Source organism: Sinocyclocheilus rhinocerous, unplaced genomic scaffold (genome assembly GCF_001515625.1).
Source record: "Sinocyclocheilus rhinocerous isolate Xijiao unplaced genomic scaffold, SAMN03320098_v1.1 scaffold218, whole genome shotgun sequence".
Classification (NCBI taxonomy): Eukaryota; Metazoa; Chordata; class Actinopteri; order Cypriniformes; family Cyprinidae; genus Sinocyclocheilus; species Sinocyclocheilus rhinocerous.
In genome coordinates this window covers 887346-908533 of record NW_015664181.1, presented here as the reverse complement: position 1 = coordinate 908533, position 21188 = coordinate 887346, and the positions used below count along the sequence as shown (strand labels likewise).

The 21188-nt window shown below is 32.7% G+C and overlaps 1 protein-coding gene across 1 annotated transcript in view; it reads left to right on the top strand.

Moving 5' to 3' along the window:
- The first annotated feature begins 3895 nt into the window (after positions 1-3895).
- The window catches only part of LOC107729735 (nerve growth factor), a 23525-nt gene continuing 6232 nt past the window's right edge, over positions 3896-21188 (top strand). Inside the window, exon 1 of the mRNA XM_016540407.1 lies at positions 3896-4052. The gene's annotated coding sequence lies outside the window, so the exon portion shown is untranslated. The remainder of the gene's footprint in view (positions 4053-21188) is intronic.

The following is a 21188-nucleotide window of genomic DNA, read 5'->3' as shown; positions in this document are numbered from 1 at the left end:
ACAGACGACGGCGTTGTTGAAGCCATTCTTTTGTTTGCATTCAAACGGATGACCACTGCCGTGTGTGTATCCTGTCGCAAAATGCGGCGAAAAGTCCTACACGACGGTAATAATGTGATTAAGGTGTGTACATGTCTTTACTGCACTTCAATAATGCAATTAAAATAGGAATACTCCACGTCTTAATTCGATTAGTGTTTACTTCGATTATGACCTTAGCTGGATTAAGGTAATCAAAAATCTCTGTTTACATGGTATATTCTTAATAAGAGTATTGTCTTAATCGTATTAAAATCGGAGTATTGTTGTCCATGTAAACGTACTGACTGATTCAGATGTGAAGATCTGTTAAATTATTTGGAAAATGGATTAGGATTGAGATTGTAGTTATAGATTTATATAACTAATAGATTTTTCTTTTTGTTTTGTGCTAGTAGTGATGTTGAGGTGATGTCTCTGAGTTCATACGGTCTATCACTGGATTTGTGACTGCTGGTGTCATGTGTGAAATTCCAGTGATTGCTGTTGTCTTTGTGATGTTTTGGTCTTCAGCTTGCTATTTTAAGAGGTTGGCATATGCACTCTTTACAATCCTTCAACAAACACAAATCAAAGAGTTACGACTAGAGTCACTCTTAACTGACCCCAGACCCCATAAGTCCACAGTATGAGATTGTCTAGAAGTTTTAAGCCTTAATCACTAGCTGAATTGTCTGCTGTGTGCTGAGAAGACATATAAACACTATGAACTTTCATACTTTAAATTGTTTTATGTGCTTGAGTTAAATTCTATTTGTTACTGAGAATCTCACATAACATTAAAGGGGTCATATGATGTTGCTAAAAAGAACATTATTTGGTGTATTTGGTGTAATGAAATGTGTTTATGCGGTTTAAGGTTCAAAAAACACATTATTTTCCACATAGTGTATATTATTGTTTCTCCTCTATGCCCCGCCTTTCTGAAACGCGTCGATTTTTACAAAGCTCATCGGTCTGAAAAGCAAGGTGTGCTGTGATTGGCCAGCTATCCAGTGCGTTGTGATTGGCCGAATTCTTCAAACGTGTTACGGAAATGTTACGTCCCTTACCATGTGATGCCTGCGGCAACCACATGTGAATCAGAATCAGAATGAGCTTTATTGCCAGGTATGTTTACACATACGAGGAATTTGTTTTCGTGACAGAAGCTTCCATAGTGTAACAGAATGACAGTGACGGAACAAAAAACACAGATAATAAAAAATAGAACAAGTAAAACAGGATTTCAGACAGACTGGTGTAACACAGTCTGGGCTTGGTGCTTTTTTCCTTTTCTGCTTCCGGAAGACCTGGCGCACCTCGTCTTCACTGATCTGAATTGCAGGTGTGGGGGAGAGGGGGGTTGCTGGAGGTGTGAATGGTTGTGTGACTGTCTTTGTGTGACCCCGGGCTGGACTCCGCTTCGTCACGGTGAAAGCCGATCCGGTGATTGACAGCGCGAAGTTGAAGTATTTCCTCAGCAACCAGCACGGATCAGCTCCAGGCATGACGAAGCAGATATCGTCCTCTTTTGGAAGGCCACACAAAGTAGTTTCGCTTTCACAATGAGTGGCTGACTCTTAACTTTTATAAAGAATATCTCTTTGGATTTGAGACTTTAGTCTTTGCAACTTTACAGATCTTCTTTATGCACCAAGAGCTTGTAACACTCCAAAGAGAAAGGAAAACTTGAAATCGCATCATATGACCCCTTTAACGTTTTTAAATATACTATTATATTGCAATCATTTCACATTCAATCTTCAAATTAATGTAGAAACAACATAAAGACAGTATATTTTTAATATAACAGCATATTATTATTATTAGCACTTTTTTATGACTGAAGGCGAGTATGACTGATATCCATACTGCTGATGTTTCTAGGAAATAGTTATTTTTTCCCCCCTAATATTTAGCCTAACCATTGACTATAGCAATTCAACAATACAGTATAATTGAGAGCCATCAATTTGAACATTTATTAGACTTTAAAAACAACAATTTATAATTTAAGTGAACTTAAAACAGTCTTCACATAAACCCTTTATAATAAATGTCATATTCACCTGTGCTCTTCAGCAAGTAGGAAATATACAGAAATTGAATAAAGTTGTCAAAAACTAAATTAAATATAGATGAATCCTTAAAGCTACAAAAGTTATTGATTTTCTCTTTCTTCTTTTGTTCTTTGATTAACAGACATCACAGCAGCTGGGTTATTAGGTTATTTGGCTGCTATTAATTTAAGAGCTGCTGCTGCTGAATGTGATGCGGATCTGACATGCATGCTCGTATAGTTTCACCCGCGCTTTAATATGAAATGATACAGGCTACAGCGTGCGCCATCATATTTGTGCGTGCAACTGAAGAGCACACACTACGAGCACAGTATAATGGCAGACAGGACAGAAAAATATGTTTTTACTGACATATGGCCTCATCTGACCACAGTTCACTGTTGTTCTATTGAAGCTCCTTGTCACCTGTACCATTTCAGCACTCGTTTGACTCGCGTCTGGTGCTGAAGTGAAGTTGGAGCACACGTCTGAAAAGTCTCCAGTTTGATGTGGTCGTAAAGAAGTTCTTTGTCTAAATAAATGCAATTCTTGTTAGAAAAAAGAGACAGAAGCAGCAGTTGTGAGTGGGGTGGCCATCATTAGCTCCACCCCAAAATATTTTTAACACTGTTAAACTGGAACAATTAATTGCCTGAGTTAACGCGCTAATTTTGACAGCACTAGTTTTTTTGATAATTGCATATTTTTAATGTAAAAAATTCAGATTTTTTTTTGTGCAATTGAGTTTATATCTAAAAATTGAAGAAACTAAAAATCATTGTTTCTTGCAATTCTAAGAAAAAAGTCAGAATTATGAGATATAAATTTAGAATTGTGAGATATAAACTCAGAATTCTGACTTTTTTCTTGGAATTCTAAGTCTACATCTTGCAATTCTGACTTTTTTTCTCAGAATTACCAGTTTAAATCTCATAATTCGGACTTTTTTTTTTTTAGAATTACCAATTTAAATCTCAAAATTCTTGTTTTCTCTGAATTCTGCATTTACATCTTGCAATTCCTTTTTTGTTTCCACCACAGAATAAAAAACACAATAGAGTGCAATAGATTCCACCACTTTTTTCTCAATTAATTGCCTGAGTTAACGCGCTAATTTTGACAGCACTAGTTTTTTTGATAATTGCATATTTTTTATGTAAAAAATTCAGATTTTTTTTTGTGCAATTGAGTTTATATCTAAAAATTGAAGAAACTAAAAATCATTGTTTCTTGCAATTCTAAGAAAAAAGTCAGAATTATGAGATATAAATTTAGAATTGTGAGATATAAACTCAGAATTCTGACTTTTTTCTTGGAATTCTAAGTCTACATCTTGCAATTCTGACTTTTTTTCTCAGAATTACCAGTTTAAATCTCATAATTCGGACTTTTTTTTTTTAGAATTACCAATTTAAATCTCAAAATTCTTGTTTTCTCTGAATTCTGCATTTACATCTTGCAATTCCTTTTTTGTTCCACCACAGAATAAAAAACACAATAGAGTGCAATAGATTCCACCACAGACTTTTTTCTCAGAATTGCAAGTTTGTATCTTGCCATTCTGAATGTATATCTCTCAATTCAGTGAGAAAAATCTGAATTCAGAGAAAAAAAAGTTGCATTTACCTTTTTATTTGTTTATTTTTGTAGCAGAAATGGGCTCCCATACCTTTTAAAAATTGAAAATGACTTTATTCCCATTGTAAACTAAAAGCTTGAACCTGTCAGGTTTTAGGACCTGTGGCTTCCCCGTCCACAGAGGAGGCACTAAGACAGGGGAGTTCTGGCTCTAACTACCACAGCAATCAATTTCTCAACAACAGGAGCTGCTTCGGACTGGGTGACAAGAGCATTCTGTTTCCCCATTCAGGATTAAGCATTGGAACAAAAGTGGAATATTGAAACATAAATATAAGGCATCATCTGATAAACTTTCTGAAGTGATAGAGAGTGAAGAAGAGGAGGAGAGAGGTAGGACAGTTTGATAACACATGCATGCATTTAATACTTTACAAGAGAAGTTGTGTCCAAAAATTCTGAAGTACTTTGTGCCCATAAAAATGCTAAAATAAACTTGATTTTTAGTTGAACCTTGGTCCACTTTTAAGTTTTAGACTTAAACCCTAACCTGGACTGTTTTTTTTTTTCATTCTTTTGCGTAATCTTCTCTTTTTTTAAATAAAGTTTTCTATTCCTCTCTATACTTCATACAGGAAAAAAGTGGAGTTTATGCATGTAATTGTATGTAGGAGAGTTTATGACAATACCTATAGGAGTAACTTAGTTCACAGTCTTCAGGGGCAACCAACAATCCCATTTGTCCCATCTTTGGGGGCTTAAAGTGTCTCCCCTCCCTTCAAACTTCAGGATCATCAGGTTACCATTGCGATACGGGCCAGAGCAGGGCTTTCAGCTGCAGCACACATGCACAAACCTCTACTCACACATGACTCATATTACCTCCAGTCATACACTGCTGAGGATGTAGCATCAGGTCAGACATACCTTCCATATTTTTCATATCATGAAAGTGCACAAACTTTCAGCGCTCTCCTGTTTTTTTTTATTTTATCATTTTTCTCTGTGTTGTAAGGCAGACGTGACCGTAGCCATCTCAGTTACCCACATCACTCATTACTGATTCATGAGTACCAGTCATTACAAGGCATAATATGCGTGGTACAGCATACACATGGAAGCCATGAAACATTAGCATTCTTGTGAGGCACGCTTTGACTTTTTTTTAAGGATGGTGCAGCTTGTATACATGCCATAAAATAAAAATGGCATAAAAATGCTAAATTATTTTAAAGTGTAAAATTATCAAGTGTTTTATACTTCTGTGTTCTTTTAAAAGACTAGTTCACACAGAAAAGAACATTCTGTCTTCATTTATTCACCCTCACATCATTCCAAGCTCTTTATAACTTTTCCTTCTTCCATGGAACACAAAAGGTACTTGTATAAATGCTATTATAATGAATGAGAACTGGGGTTTGTGAGCTTCTAAAAGGAAAAGCACCATAAAAGTATCATAAAAATATCATAAAAGAAGTGACTTGCGTCCTTTTGAAAGCTTTGTGTGAGAAACAGACTAAAATTTAAGCCATTATTGACTTCTATTTAGATATTAAGTGAATGATTTGAAATTTCGGTCTGTTCTTCACACAAAACTATTGTATAACTTTAGAAGACTTTTTAGTATAGTGCGCTAGTCATATAGTAGGGACTACATGTATGGTTCTTTTTTGTCATTTTGGAGCTTGACAGCTCCTCACTTTCAATATATTGAATAGAGTGACCTGGATATTCTTCAAATATGCAACTTTTGTGTTCCACAGAGTTTGGAACATGCCTTTAAATATTTACTGTAAGTCTCTAAACTAACTTACATTTCACGCTGTTTAGCCTGATGTTTATTCGGGTCAATTGCCACATAGAAAGCCAGGTTCTTGCACCATGATGTTCTCCAGACGTCTGACACACTTTCAGCTTCATATTTTGAACACAACAGGTTGTCTTTTGCCCTTTAATGATGATCCAAGTTCTTGTGCCATTTCTCTTTTAGAAAGGACAGTGTTTGGGTAGGAGAAGCTGATCCTCTCACAGCACAACAGGCTTTTTAGGGCTACCAGGCCATGTACACACATGCTTTGGGAGTGAGAACAGCATTTAAATGCAATTAAAAATGAATTATTGTTCTGTGTGTGTACAAAATACAGGTGTTGCATCTTGAATTTGAGATTTGACACAGTTTTGTAAACAAGAAACATGGATGCCAAATATTTAAAATGCTGGGTGTTAACTATTTTTAAAGCAGTATTATTAGCTATAAAATACACTACTGTTCAAAAGTTTGGGGTAATATTTTTTAAAGAAATTAATAATTTTATTCAAGTATGCACTGAATTATTCAAAATTGACAGTAAAGACTTTAAATTGTTACAAACATTTTCTGTCAAAAAATGCTGTTGTTTTTGAACTTTCATTAAATAATTTCTCAGTTTCCTCAAAAATGTGAAGCAGCACAACTGTTTTCATCATTGATAATAATAAGAAACTTAAAATTTTTTTTTTGATCAGCAAATCAGCATATTAGAATGATTTCTGAAGGATCATGTGACACTGAAGACTGGAGTAATGATGCTAAATATTCAGTTTTGTATCACAGAAATAAATTACAGTTCAAAATAGAAAACAATTATTTTCAATTGTAGTAATTCGTTTTTTTTTAATGTATTTTTTATTAAATAAATGCAACCTTGGTGAACACATGAGACTTCTATCAGAAACATTATAAAATCTTACCGACCCCAAACTTTTGAACAGTAATGTATAATATTGTCCTGCAATTTTTTTTTTTAATCAAACCTGGATTATTTATGCATTTTTCATGCATTTGTACTAGTCAAGATATTTATATGTTTGTGTGAGTTTTTAAAAACTCTTCTCAACTGTAAAAATTAATTTTTTAATCTTTTCATAATTTTTCATAATTGATTTTTTTTAAGGATCAAATTAGGTTGTAAAATGTTGCTGTCAGTTTTGTAAAGTGAACTCTGAGTAGTTCAGAATGAAAGTAAATACTTTAAAGTGACAAGTGTAGTTAGCTGCAGTGTGCATGTGGACATTGTAAAATCAAAAGCTGCTTCCCAACTTCTGTCCGTATGCTTTGAAATATTTATCGAGGCCCGTCAGGTACTTTAAAACTGGCCGTAACTTTCAAATTTCAACATCTGCCAACACGTTCTCACAAAAGGAAAAAATTTCCATTTGGCCTGAAATTCAAGAACTGAACAAAGGGGGAAAACTTGACTTGCCGTCTTGCCACAGACCCTCACAAAACATCACTCTCTTTGGGATTTTAGTCCACCTGCCCCCTTTCCCACAACCATCCGAGGCTTTTCAGAGGGGTTTATGGTGTCAGCCTTGAGGGGGTTATTGGTGATGACCCTGGGCCTTCCTCCTTTGAGCCAGGGATTACCTGAAGAATAACAAGAGAAATGGGTGAGAAAATCTGTGAAAGCAAACACCCCGAGAGCGAGAGGTGAAGGGGAACTGAGAGGTGATTATCAAGGCTCAGACTAAATAGAAATTAACAGCTGGATTTGCGACATCAAAATGGTTTCAAGAGGTGTTTGAAATAAGGACTGAAGGGGTACAGAAGGAAAAAAACTTTGTTTACCGTATGATAAATTTCAAGCATGTGCTAAATGGGACTTGAGTGTTCTTGGGAGTTATCATCGAGGAAGAGTGTAACAGGCAAGGGTCATTTCTGTCTCTTTTCCCTTTGAAGAACACAGAGACAGAGCTTTAAAGTGTCCTAACACGTGGTTTCAATTCAAAGGCACTCCAATAAATAGCGCTCTAAATGTATGCCGTCAGTTCCCATACCGTTCTAAATCTGATTTTTGATGTAAACTATTCAGCATATTTACCATTTCTCCTACAAATAGTTTCCAGAGATGCAGGTGTTTGCCCGTGAAATATTCTCTGACACATCCTCTTATGCCGCGCTCTGTAAACTATAGGAACGTGTTGGAGGCCTTTATCTCAGGCTTGGATCGCTGCCAGCCTCGATCACTCTTTTCAACCTGGTGGAGTCTGTGGCTTCAGGGAGCTGTGTGTTTAAGGACTTGAACTTCTAATTCCCCTGCAGTTGAGCTCTCAAACCTGACATAACAAGCTCGTACTGTAGTTGCTGTAATTGCGGTGTCATGTCTTGTTCGGTGGTAATGATGTCAGTGGAATGCACCTGTAGGGAATGAATTAAATGGACCATTATATCTGAGGAACACAAACCATTCACTCTCGGTAGTGGTGGGCGGTATGATCAAATGACTACTTTTTAAAATCACATTAATAATATATATCAAATTATAGTGTTTTTTTTTTTTACTAGAAATTCACAAACAAATATGGTATATTTACTTTTTCAAATTTATGTATCCATGCTGTTTAAAAGTTTTTCGTTCTTTTTTTAAAGAAATTATTTCTTTTATTCAGCAAGGATGAATTAAATTGATTGAAAGTGGCAGCAGATACTTTTACATTGTTACAAAAATTTGTTTCAGATGAACTTTCTACTTATCAAACAATCCTGATAAAATTACGTCAGTTTCCACAAATATATTTAGCAGCTCAACTGTTTTCAACATTAATGGTAATAAGAGCAGCAAATCAGCTTATTAGAATGATTTCTGAAGGATCATGTGACTGGAGTAATGATGCTGAAAATTCAGCTTTGCATCACGTATAAAAATTGCATTTTAAAATATATTCAATTAGAAAACAGTTATTTTAAACAGTAGTAATATTTCAGAATATTTTCTCTTTTACTGTATTTTTTATCAATTAAATGCACCCTTGGTAAGCATAAGAATAAAATTATTATTCTCAAAAAGAAAAACTTTTTTTTTTTTTACTTTAGATTATACATAATTTGTATAATCTAGTGAACTTATTTTCTGTTTTTATTTTGAACTTGATGGACAATTTTTCAAAATCACATTACATTTGACTCCCTACTGTTAATTCTGATTGGATGAGTCATGTTTGAAGCTGTATTCGTTTTTTTATTTTTTTTCTGTCACTTGCAGACAACATAAAACTGTCCTGTACAGTGCACTCCTGTGATATAATAATATAATTATAAACTGTACAAAACAAAATTTTGACAACATTTATAAACTGTATGAAACAAAGTCATAAGTATACATAAAAATCAAGACGAAATATTTAAGATTCATTTCTAGTCACTGTTTCACTCAGATCAATTTCAATTTAGTCAGAACAATTCTGAGACAATGATCATGTGACTCTTTGTACATAAAGTTAGATGTTATTGCTTCCACTGAAGCAAAAGATGCTCTTGAGAACTTTCTTAAACCATACTAGAGAATATAATAACATTTTTATTCATTTATGGAATAAAGGTTAAACCCAAATTATTTTTTGGCACTTACTATATCTATATCATATATCAACATTTTTACAATCAAGTGTATAGCGTCACACCGCCCAGTCATCACTCCCACTTTAAGAGCAGATTTTGTAGTAAAATACAGTAATTTGATCAGACTCTTCTTGGCAGGTGGCTGTTCTTTTGTGGTTTAACAATGATACCACTTTATAACAAGATAAGTATGTTGTTTATTGCAGGAAGACAACGTTTTACAACCTCTTGCATACGTCATAAAATGCTTTTACATTGGGGGTTTTCAGTTCCTATGAACAGGTCTTACATTTCCTGCTTTAACTTTAGATAGTGTAAGTGGCTTCCTTGGAACACTAGGAAGAACGTGACACTTTTATCTGAGAAATCACATTTGTCTTAGTGATGAAGTCGGTGCGTGTTCTTGCCATCAACCAATCAACATTGCCTGACTTCATTTCCTGTGGCTCCAGAGTGATTAGCCACATGGCATTGAGCCCATGAGCAAAGATGGCAAATTTAAATAACCTACTTTCCAGACAGACATGCAGCAGCCGAGCCATTCAAATGACTGGGATTGCAAACAAATAGCTTTCTCCAGGTATTACAGACCACCTTTCATTTAGTTTGCTGACATGTCTGTGAAGAGAGGGAATGTGGTTGAAGTTCGCAAGATGACGGAAGTTAGCAAGACAGCTGAAATCACTTACAGCACCTTTTAAGCCCTGTTTATTTTACTTGTGGAAGAATGATCTTTGCCAATGTGACAAGGATTTATTTTCACCATCCTAACATTGGAGCAAATTTCAGTATTTAGAGCTGCTGAGGACAGTTGTATACATCCACCATGAAGCCCAGTGTAAATCAGAACATCTGGGAGGAACTGGGCTGTGAAGAAAACAGCTCGAGCAGGGATTGGCCAGAGGAGCACTAGACTCGGGCTCAGGGTTTGTGCACCACAAAGCAAAGCAAAGCCGGGCTGTTTGATCATGACAGATTCACAACTTCCTCAGCCCTTATTTTTTTCCAAATGAGCTTTCACTCGTGACTTGTTGATAGATGATATAACTTTACTATACACTCTGTTGTCAGGGGTGAAGAAACTTCACTTAGATGTCAAAGGCAGCATAAGTATGTTTAATTTTTCATATCTAATTAATTTTTATATTGAATGTGTGTGTGTGTGTGTGTGTGTGTGTGTGTATCTTTTCTAAATATATAAGCCTTTACTATCACTTTTTTCATGCATCCAGAATAAAAGTAATAATTTTTTTTTTTTTTAAAGAAAGAAAAAAATATACTGACACCAAACATTTGAATGGTGGTGTATATTGTTACAAGAGATTTCTATTTTAAATAAACGCTGTTCTTTTTAATTATTTATACATAAAATTATCCTGAAAAAAGTATCACATGTTCCAAAAAATATTAAGAAGCACATCTGTTAATAAATCAGCATATTAGAATGATTTCGGAAGGATCATGTGACACTGGAGTAATGAGGCTGAAAATTTAGCTTTGCATCACAGGAATAAATTAAATTTTAAAGTATATTCATATAGAAAACCATTATTTTAAATGTGAATAATATTTCACAATTTTACTGTTTTCCCCTGTATTTTTGATCAAATAAATGCAGCGTTGATGAGCAGAAGAAACTTTAAAGATCATTCTGATCAATCTGATCCCAAACTTTTGAATGGCATAGCTATCTATCTATCTATCTATCTATCTATCTGTAATTAGGGACAATTGTTTTACTATTTTTGTATTACTTTTACAATGGTATTGTTTTTTTTTGTTCTTGTACAATAAAATCTATATAATTATTATAGATGTTTTTTCATTTTTATAATTATGTTGTTGTTATTATTATTATTATTATTATTATTGTTAGATTTTAAAATTACATTTTTATGTTTTATATATATATATATATATATATATATATATGTAATATATAAATTTAAACCATTTAAATTAAAATTCCTAAATAAAAGATGGGCAAAACATATAGATTTTCGCCCAGACCAAAATGATGTGTTGTTACAATTTGAAAGCTTAGAGATAATACAGAAATGTCGTTTAGTTCACGTACAGTGGAATTGGCTCCCGAGACAGTAACTTTGTCTGTTTCTAAGGTATATTTTGAGTGTAGCCATAAAAAAGTCTGAGGCCAAATCTCACAAATCCCTAAGACCAGAGGTATCAAGTCTGCATTCCAAAACAGTTGCTGTTCTCCACCCATGATAATTAGTCTAAAGAAGCATCAGTCCGTCTGTACGCTGTCACAACAGATACCAAACATGGTTTAAAGCGAGTGATGAGACTGTCCAGGTGAAACCCGTGTGCTGCAGCAGTTTCTTTAAATACTATTCGTGTCTGTGTTCTCCAGCCATGGAGAGAGCTGTTTTCGTGACTGCTAGGGTTAGAATGTCGAAGTGTTTATTTCAGGACCGTTAACAATTCATACTTAACTGTTCCTGATGTCATTTCGCTCTTTTACTGGCATCCAGAGCCTTATTCAAGCTTGCTTGTAAAGTCGCTCCTCACCTGCCAAAAGTGTTGAAACAATGTAAATACTGTATGTCTTTTGTCCTGGCAAATGTCTTCTGCACTGCTTTCAAAGACGAGACACTGAACTATTTGGGCTAAAACATTCAGATTCAGAACATGCAATCGTTGTTCACGTGTATTTTTGCATTAATTTGTAAGTTGTTTTGGATAAATATGAATCCTCTTTCTACTATGGAAATAAAAATAAAAAATACAAAAAATTTTGACTTTTTTATATCACAATTCTGACTTTTTATATCACAATTCTGAGTTTATTTTGTATCTTACAATTCTGACTTTTTTCTAAGAATTCTTACTTTACATATCAGAATTCTGACATTTTTCCCCAGAATTCTTAGTTTACATCTCAGAATTTTGAATTTTTTTCCTCAGAATTCTTATTTACATCTCACAATTCTGACTTTTTTCTTAGAATTCAAAGTTTACATCTCAGAATTCTGACATTTTTTTTCCAGAATTCTTAGTTTACATCTCACAATTCTGACTTTTTTCCAGAATTCTTATTTACATCTCACAATTCTGACTTTTTTCTTAGAATTCAAAGTTTACATCTCAGAATTCTTGCATTTTTTTCCCAGAATTCTTATTTACATCTCACAATTCTGACTTTTTTCTTAGAATTCAAAGTTTACATCTCAGAATTCTGACATTTTTTTCCAGAATTCTTAGTTTACATCTCACAATTCTGACTTTTTTTCTTAGAATTCAAAGTTTACATCTCAGAATTCTTACATTTTTTTCCAGAATTCTTAGTTACATCTCACAATTCTGACTTTTTTCTTAGAATTCAAAGTTTACATCTCAGAATTCTGACATTTTTTTCCCAGAATTCTTAGTTTACATCTCAGAATTTTGAATTTTTTCCCTCAGAATTCTTATTTACATCTCACAATTCTGACTTTTTTCTTAGAATTCAAAGTTTACATTTCAGAATTCTGAAATTTTTTTCCTGAATTCTTAGTTTACATCTCACAATTCTGACTTTTTTCTTAGAATTCAAAGTTTACATCTCAGAATTTAGAATTTTTTCCCCCAGAATTCTTAGTTTACATCTTACAATTCTGACTTTTTTCTTAGAATTCTTAGTTTACATCTCACAATTTTGACTTTTGTCTTAGAATTCTTAGTTTACATCTCAGAATTTTGACTTTTTTTCTCAGAATTGTTTGTTTACATCTCGCAATTCTTACTTTTTTACTTCTCGGAATTCTGAGTTTACATCTTGGAATTCTGCCTTTTTTTCTCAGAATTCTTGGTTTACATCTCGCAATTCTGACTTTTTTCTCAGAATTCTGAGTTTACGTCTCGCAATTCTTACTTTTTTACTTCTCGGCATTCTGAGTTTACATCTTGGAATTCTGGCTTTTTTTCTCAGAATTCTTGGTTTACATCTCGCAATTCTGACTTTTTTCTCAGAAATCTGAGTTTACGTCTCGCAATTCTGGAATCTTGGAATTCTGAATTTTTTTCTCAGAATCCTGAATTTACATGTCACACTTCTTTTTTGTTTCCACCATGGAACAAAAAATAAAGTAACTGTGACTTTTTATCTCACAATTCTGACTTTTTTGCTCACAGTTGCAAGTTGATATTTCACAATTCTGACTTTTTTCTCAGAATTGTTTGTTTACATCTCGTAATTCTTACTTTTTTACTTCTCGGAATTCTGAGTTTGCATCTTGGAATTCTGACTTTTTTTTCTCAAAATTTTAAGTTTACGTCTCACAATTCTGGAATCTTGCAATTCTGACTTTTTTTTTCTCAGAATTGTTTGTTTACATCTCGCAATTCTTACTTTTTTCTCACAATTCTGAGTTTACGTCTCGCAATTCTTACTTTTTTTCTCAGAATTCTGAGTTTACATCTCGCAATTCTGACTTTTTTCTCAGAATTCTGAGTTTTCGTCTCGCAATTCTGGAATCTTGGAATTGACTTTTTTCTTTTTTCTTAACTGTTTGATTACCAGCATTCTTCAAAATATTTTCTTTTATGTTCAACATAAGAAAGAAACTCATACAGGTTTGGAATTACATAAATGTGAGTAAATGATGACAAAATTTTCATTTTGGGGTGAACTATTCCTGTAAGTGATTGCATTTTGCATATTTTTAACAGACGAAAAAGCCTGAAATTTGTGATCTGTATTATACTAACAAGAACATTGTGCATTAATACATTAGCAGCTTGGATTAATAAATTATAACCTACTTAAGTCATGTATATGTTGACATATATAAAAAATAAGGTCTTAATGATGTGCAAAGCCTTTTTAGTCTCTAATTCTGCTACTCAAAGGGAAATATTTCAGCTTGTTCTTAAACCTACCAAGACCTCCTGATTCTGGTCAGAAGATCCAGCACATCTGTTTTAGATTGAATTAGCCTGACAGAAGCGGTCAGATTTAGGTATCTTTGCCTTCATGCCTGCGATTTCCCCACAGTTACTCAATAGCAGTAATTCAGTAATTGGCAAGCTTACACCTCTACACAGAGAAACAGGAAGGGTGTCGAGAAAATTGGACAGTTGACAGTGGGTCTAAATTGCCTGCTATTATGCTTTTTAAGACAGCTTCCACAAAATAATATCCAGAGGGCAAACAAGAGAAAAGCTCAGGCTCTAGATTCCAAGCAAGCCGGAGCTAGCCGACAGCATGCAATCCTACAGAAGCATTCACATTGCCAGGAGCATCAATCCAGTGCAGTGATACTTTTGATCAACTCACCATGAATAGATTTTTTTTTCTCAATTATAGTTGTCGGTTAGATAGCTGACTGTCAGTTTGTGCAAGCAAATTTACTAAAACAACATGATTTATAAGACTTAAGGCATTGGTGAAGTATTTGAATGGAGTCCCACACAAAAGCATTTCCTATGTAGTTATTTTGCTTATGAGGTAAAACCTTGTTCTACTCCATGTTTTTGGCAGCTCCTACAAACAAGTTGATTAGGCCACGCCCATACGAAGTGACATCATGCATGATAATCAGGTCTCGGTGTGAAACCGTATCTGATGGAATTGAAATAATGTAAATAATAATAATGTAAAATTAAAAATATTAATATTTTTTATAAAAATATGTTTTTGCAAATAATTAATGAAAATAATAACAAAAAACATTTTAAATAAAAATATTTAACGTAGGGTTATCGTGGAGTTTTGTAAATCATAAATCATGAATTTGAAATATTTTGCCATTTTAAATGGTTTCTTATATGGTAAAAGTTTATAATGTTAAATTAAAAATACATTTTATAATAATAATAATAACAACATAATATAACTATAAAAATGTAAATGTTATATAATTTTAAATGGGGTTTTAAATAAGTAATAAGTTGTAAATATTTTGAGTATTTTACTATTTTAAATTGTTTCTTATATAGTAAAAAATTATGTTAAATTAAAAATATTTTTTCTAAAACCTTTTTCATTTAAAAAAATGTTTAAAAAAAATATTAATAAACATGTAGGACTCTCATGAATGAGAATTTGTCTCTGGTGTAAAAATAGTGTGTGATGTAAAGTGTTTCTTATATGTTACAAAAAATTACTGTAAATGAAAATGAAAAATAGAAATATGTTTAGACACTTTGTTTTTATGATGGATTTGTAAATTGATTCTTATATGGAAAAAATTATCATTTAAAGTTAAAAATATATCTTTTTCCGAAATGTTTTTATAATAATAATAATAATAAATAATAATAATTAATAATGAATTAATTAATAATAATAATTAATAAACAAGATCATCATGTAGTCTCAGGTTAATTATCTGATTTAAGTTAAGCTATTAGAAATCCAAACAACAAAAATAATTTTGTGAAAAAAGTCCTTTAACTTCCTTTATATTTGTGTACTCAAGCTCAGTTCAAAACACGTATTACATTTAGACAAATCATGTCAAAGATGGCAGCACAGGTGAGTAACTATAACAATAAACATTCATAATATAAATGACTTACACACATACTTTATAATGAACTTTTTTAATGGTCTCAAAGTTTAACAAATGTAGTCCCTACTCTTACATGATATAATTTCAGTCAGTGATGTTATTTTTGGCCATTTTTAAAAATGCGTTCTCATACTTTTATGCACTGAAATGGTTTTGGATCATCTTTTCAGTTTTATTTTTTAATTTAGAAATTGCAAATCTGGCAAGCTTGACAAGAACATCTTGTCTGTCTGTTGTGCATGTGAATCAACATTAGAGCACAGAGCACAGTTGCCCTGCAGTCTTTGTTGCTTAGATGTGGCTTCTACACAGAGTAAAAATCAGCAAATTTAGCCATAACTCATAACACAGCGAGGGGGGCCCTGCACAGGGCTGTCCCAAATGCCAGCGCTCCCATTGTTGTCCAAGTAAATGATATAACTGTTTCTCATTGAGGGAAGTTGTTGAAATAATTAAATTACACAGCTGGTGGTTTGGAGAAGTGCAGAGGAGATCTGGCTTTACGCTTGGGAGATGTGAGTAATATTTTACATTGATGTCTTCACATTTCAGCACTCAGACTCTTTCTCTTGTGGGAAAAGTCAACCTGTTTTCTTTACTCTGAAAACAAAAGAGAGTCTCAGCTGTGTTTTTGGAAAGGAAACAGAAGATACTCATTATGAGACCATTGATGCGTTTGAAATATTTGCTGTTCAACCACATGTTAATTTCATGCACTGAAAACATCTACCAATCCAACAGCCGTTAATGAGTGGCCAACATTTTTATAGATGCCATTTGCTACTGAACGTCTGTTTTTATTGTTTTGACATTGTTTATACTTTTATATACATGTTGTATTTTTCTTTGGAACTGCTCTTATGTTCATTTTTAACTTGAACTCGTAGATTAACAGGGGATTAACAAAATGGATATCTTGAGAGAGTTTCGGGTCAGTAGACAACCTATCAGGTCAGGGCTGTGTTTTGCTCTATCTTCTCTCTAAGTCTGTATTAGGGCACAATGTATATATGAAGGAAATCTCCTTAATGATTTTTCACAGGGGGTTTTACACATATTTTGAATTATGCACAGCATTATCTGCATTATGATGTGTTTTAGGATTTAATTAAATAAACCTTGTAGCACCTTTTCTATTTTTTTTTAAAGGGGTCATATGATGTTGCTAAAAAGAACATTATTTTGTGTATTTGGTGTAAGGAAATGTGTTTCTCGCAATTCTTACTTTTTTACTTCTCGGCATTCTGAGTTTACATCTTGGAATTCTGGCTTTTTTTCTCAGAATTCTTGGTTTACATCTCGCAATTCTGACTTTTTTCTCAGAATTCTGAGTTTACGTCTCGCAATTCTTACTTTTTTACTTCTCGGCATTCTGAGTTTACATCTTGGAATTCTGGCTTTTTTTCTCAGAATTCTTGGTTTACATCTCGCAATTCTGACTTTTTTCTCAGAAATCTGAGTTTACGTCTCGCAATTCTGGAATCTTGGAATTCTGAATTTTTTTCTCAGAATCCTGAATTTACATCTTTTTTGTTTTTTTTGTTTCCACCATGGAACAAAAAATAAAGTAACTGTGACTTTTTATCTCACAATTCTGCTCACAGTTCTCACAGTTGCAAGTTGATATTTCACAATTCTGACTTTTTTCTCAGAATTGTTTGTTTACATCTCGTAATTCTTACTTTTTTACTTCTCGGAATTCTGAGTTTGCATCTTGGAATTCTGACTTTTTTTTCTCAAAATTTTAAGTTTACGTCTCACAATTCTGGAATCTTGCAATTCTGACTTTTTTTTTCTCAGAATTGTTTGTTTACATCTCGCAATTCTTACTTTTTTCTCACAATTCTGAGTTTACGTCTCGCAATTCTTACTTTTTTTCTCAGAATTCTGAGTTTACATCTCGCAATTCTGACTTTTTTCTCAGAATTCTGAGTTTACGTCTCGCAATTCTGGAATCTTGGAATTGACTTTTTTCTTTTTTCTTAACTGTTTGATTACCAGCATTCTTCAAAATATTTTCTTTTATGTTCAACATAAGAAAGAAACTCATACAGGTTTGGAATTACATAAATGTGAGTAAATGATGACAAAATTTTCATTTTGGGGTGAACTATTCCTGTAAGTGATTGCATTTTGCATATTTTTAACAGACGAAAAAGCCTGAAATTTGTGATCTGTATTATACTAACAAGAACATTGTGCATTAATACATTAGCAGCTTGGATTAATAAATTATAACCTACTTAAGTCATGTATATGTTGACATATATAAAAAATAAGGTCTTAATGATGTGCAAAGCCTTTTTAGTCTCTAATTCTGCTACTCAAAGGGAAATATTTCAGCTTGTTCTTAAACCTACCAAGACCTCCTGATTCTGGTCAGAAGATCCAGCACATCTGTTTTAGATTGAATTAGCCTGACAGAAGCGGTCAGATTTAGGTATCTTTGCCTTCATGCCTGCGATTTCCCCACAGTTACTCAATAGCAGTAATTCAGTAATTGGCAAGCTTACACCTCTACACAGAGAAACAGGAAGGGTGTCGAGAAAATTGGACAGTTGACAGTGGGTCTAAATTGCCTGCTATTATGCTTTTTAAGACAGCTTCCACAAAATAATATCCAGAGGGCAAACAAGAGAAAAGCTCAGGCTCTAGATTCCAAGCAAGCCGGAGCTAGCCGACAGCATGCAATCCTACAGAAGCATTCACATTGCCAGGAGCATCAATCCAGTGCAGTGATACTTTTGATCAACTCACCATGAATAGATTTTTTTTTCTCAATTATAGTTGTCGGTTAGATAGCTGACTGTCAGTTTGTGCAAGCAAATTTACTAAAACAACATGATTTATAAGACTTAAGGCATTGGTGAAGTATTTGAATGGAGTCCCACACAAAAGCATTTCCTATGTAGTTATTTTGCTTATGAGGTAAAACCTTGTTCTACTCCATGTTTTTGGCAGCTCCTACAAACAAGTTGATTAGGCCACGCCCATACGAAGTGACATCATGCATGATAATCAGGTCTCGGTGTGAAACCGTATCTGATGGAATTGAAATAATGTAAATAATAATAATGTAAAATTAAAAATATTAATATTTTTTATAAAAATATGTTTTTGCAAATAATTAATGAAAATAATAACAAAAAACATTTTAAATAAAAATATTTAACGTAGGGTTATCGTGGAGTTTTGTAAATCATAAATCATGAATTTGAAATATTTTGCCATTTTAAATGGTTTCTTATATGGTAAAAGTTTATAATGTTAAATTAAAAATACATTTTATAATAATAATAATAACAACATAATATAACTATAAAAATGTAAATGTTATATAATTTTAAATGGGGTTTTAAATAAGTAATAAGTTGTAAATATTTTGAGTATTTTACTATTTTAAATTGTTTCTTATATAGTAAAAAATTATGTTAAATTAAAAATATTTTTTCTAAAACCTTTTTCATTTAAAAAAATGTTTAAAAAAAATATTAATAAACATGTAGGACTCTCATGAATGAGAATTTGTCTCTGGTGTAAAAATAGTGTGTGATGTAAAGTGTTTCTTATATGTTACAAAAAATTACTGTAAATGAAAATGAAAAATAGAAATATGTTTAGACACTTTGTTTTTATGATGGATTTGTAAATTGATTCTTATATGGAAAAAATTATCATTTAAAGTTAAAAATATATCTTTTTCCGAAATGTTTTTATAATAATAATAATAATAAATAATAATAATTAATAATGAATTAATTAATAATAATAATTAATAAACAAGATCATCATGTAGTCTCAGGTTAATTATCTGATTTAAGTTAAGCTATTAGAAATCCAAACAACAAAAATAATTTTGTGAAAAAAGTCCTTTAACTTCCTTTATATTTGTGTACTCAAGCTCAGTTCAAAACACGTATTACATTTAGACAAATCATGTCAAAGATGGCAGCACAGGTGAGTAACTATAACAATAAACATTCATAATATAAATGACTTACACACATACTTTATAATGAACTTTTTTAATGGTCTCAAAGTTTAACAAATGTAGTCCCTACTCTTACATGATATAATTTCAGTCAGTGATGTTATTTTTGGCCATTTTTAAAAATGCGTTCTCATACTTTTATGCACTGAAATGGTTTTGGATCATCTTTTCAGTTTTATTTTTTAATTTAGAAATTGCAAATCTGGCAAGCTTGACAAGAACATCTTGTCTGTCTGTTGTGCATGTGAATCAACATTAGAGCACAGAGCACAGTTGCCCTGCAGTCTTTGTTGCTTAGATGTGGCTTCTACACAGAGTAAAAATCAGCAAATTTAGCCATAACTCATAACACAGCGAGGGGGGCCCTGCACAGGGCTGTCCCAAATGCCAGCGCTCCCATTGTTGTCCAAGTAAATGATATAACTGTTTCTCATTGAGGGAAGTTGTTGAAATAATTAAATTACACAGCTGGTGGTTTGGAGAAGTGCAGAGGAGATCTGGCTTTACGCTTGGGAGATGTGAGTAATATTTTACATTGATGTCTTCACATTTCAGCACTCAGACTCTTTCTCTTGTGGGAAAAGTCAACCTGTTTTCTTTACTCTGAAAACAAAAGAGAGTCTCAGCTGTGTTTTTGGAAAGGAAACAGAAGATACTCATTATGAGACCATTGATGCGTTTGAAATATTTGCTGTTCAACCACATGTTAATTTCATGCACTGAAAACATCTACCAATCCAACAGCCGTTAATGAGTGGCCAACATTTTTATAGATGCCATTTGCTACTGAACGTCTGTTTTTATTGTTTTGACATTGTTTATACTTTTATATACATGTTGTATTTTTCTTTGGAACTGCTCTTATGTTCATTTTTAACTTGAACTCGTAGATTAACAGGGGATTAACAAAATGGATATCTTGAGAGAGTTTCGGGTCAGTAGACAACCTATCAGGTCAGGGCTGTGTTTTGCTCTATCTTCTCTCTAAGTCTGTATTAGGGCACAATGTATATATGAAGGAAATCTCCTTAATGATTTTTCACAGGGGGTTTTACACATATTTTGAATTATGCACAGCATTATCTGCATTATGATGTGTTTTAGGATTTAATTAAATAAACCTTGTAGCACCTTTTCTCCAAGAGAAAGGAAAAATTGAAATCACATCATATGACCCCTTTAAATCACTGATTGTGTTTTATGCAAACATACACATTTGGTTTACTGTGATGTATTGAATAGTGTTGTTGTGCATTTACAACATCTCCACAGTAACGTTATCTGGTTGGCTGATTTGGATTAGGTTCTGTCTAAATGATTTGTGATAGTCTTTGGAAGCATCATTTAGCATGGGTCAAAAGTTATAAACAAATGAGTAATGTTTTGGAATGTATGTCCTCATTTTCCAGCAAAAATGCATTTAGAAATTTACAGCTGCAACGGAGTTACATTACAGCCAATGTTACAATAGTTTTCATTATACGTAAATTATAATGTAAATTTCAGTAAATATTTTAATAAACTGTTAGTTGTAAATAGTTTCTGTTAATATTCAATGAAAAATATACATATATTTTTAGAAATATATTTTATATAGAATATATAAAAAATTATATATATATATATATATATATAATATACGTGTG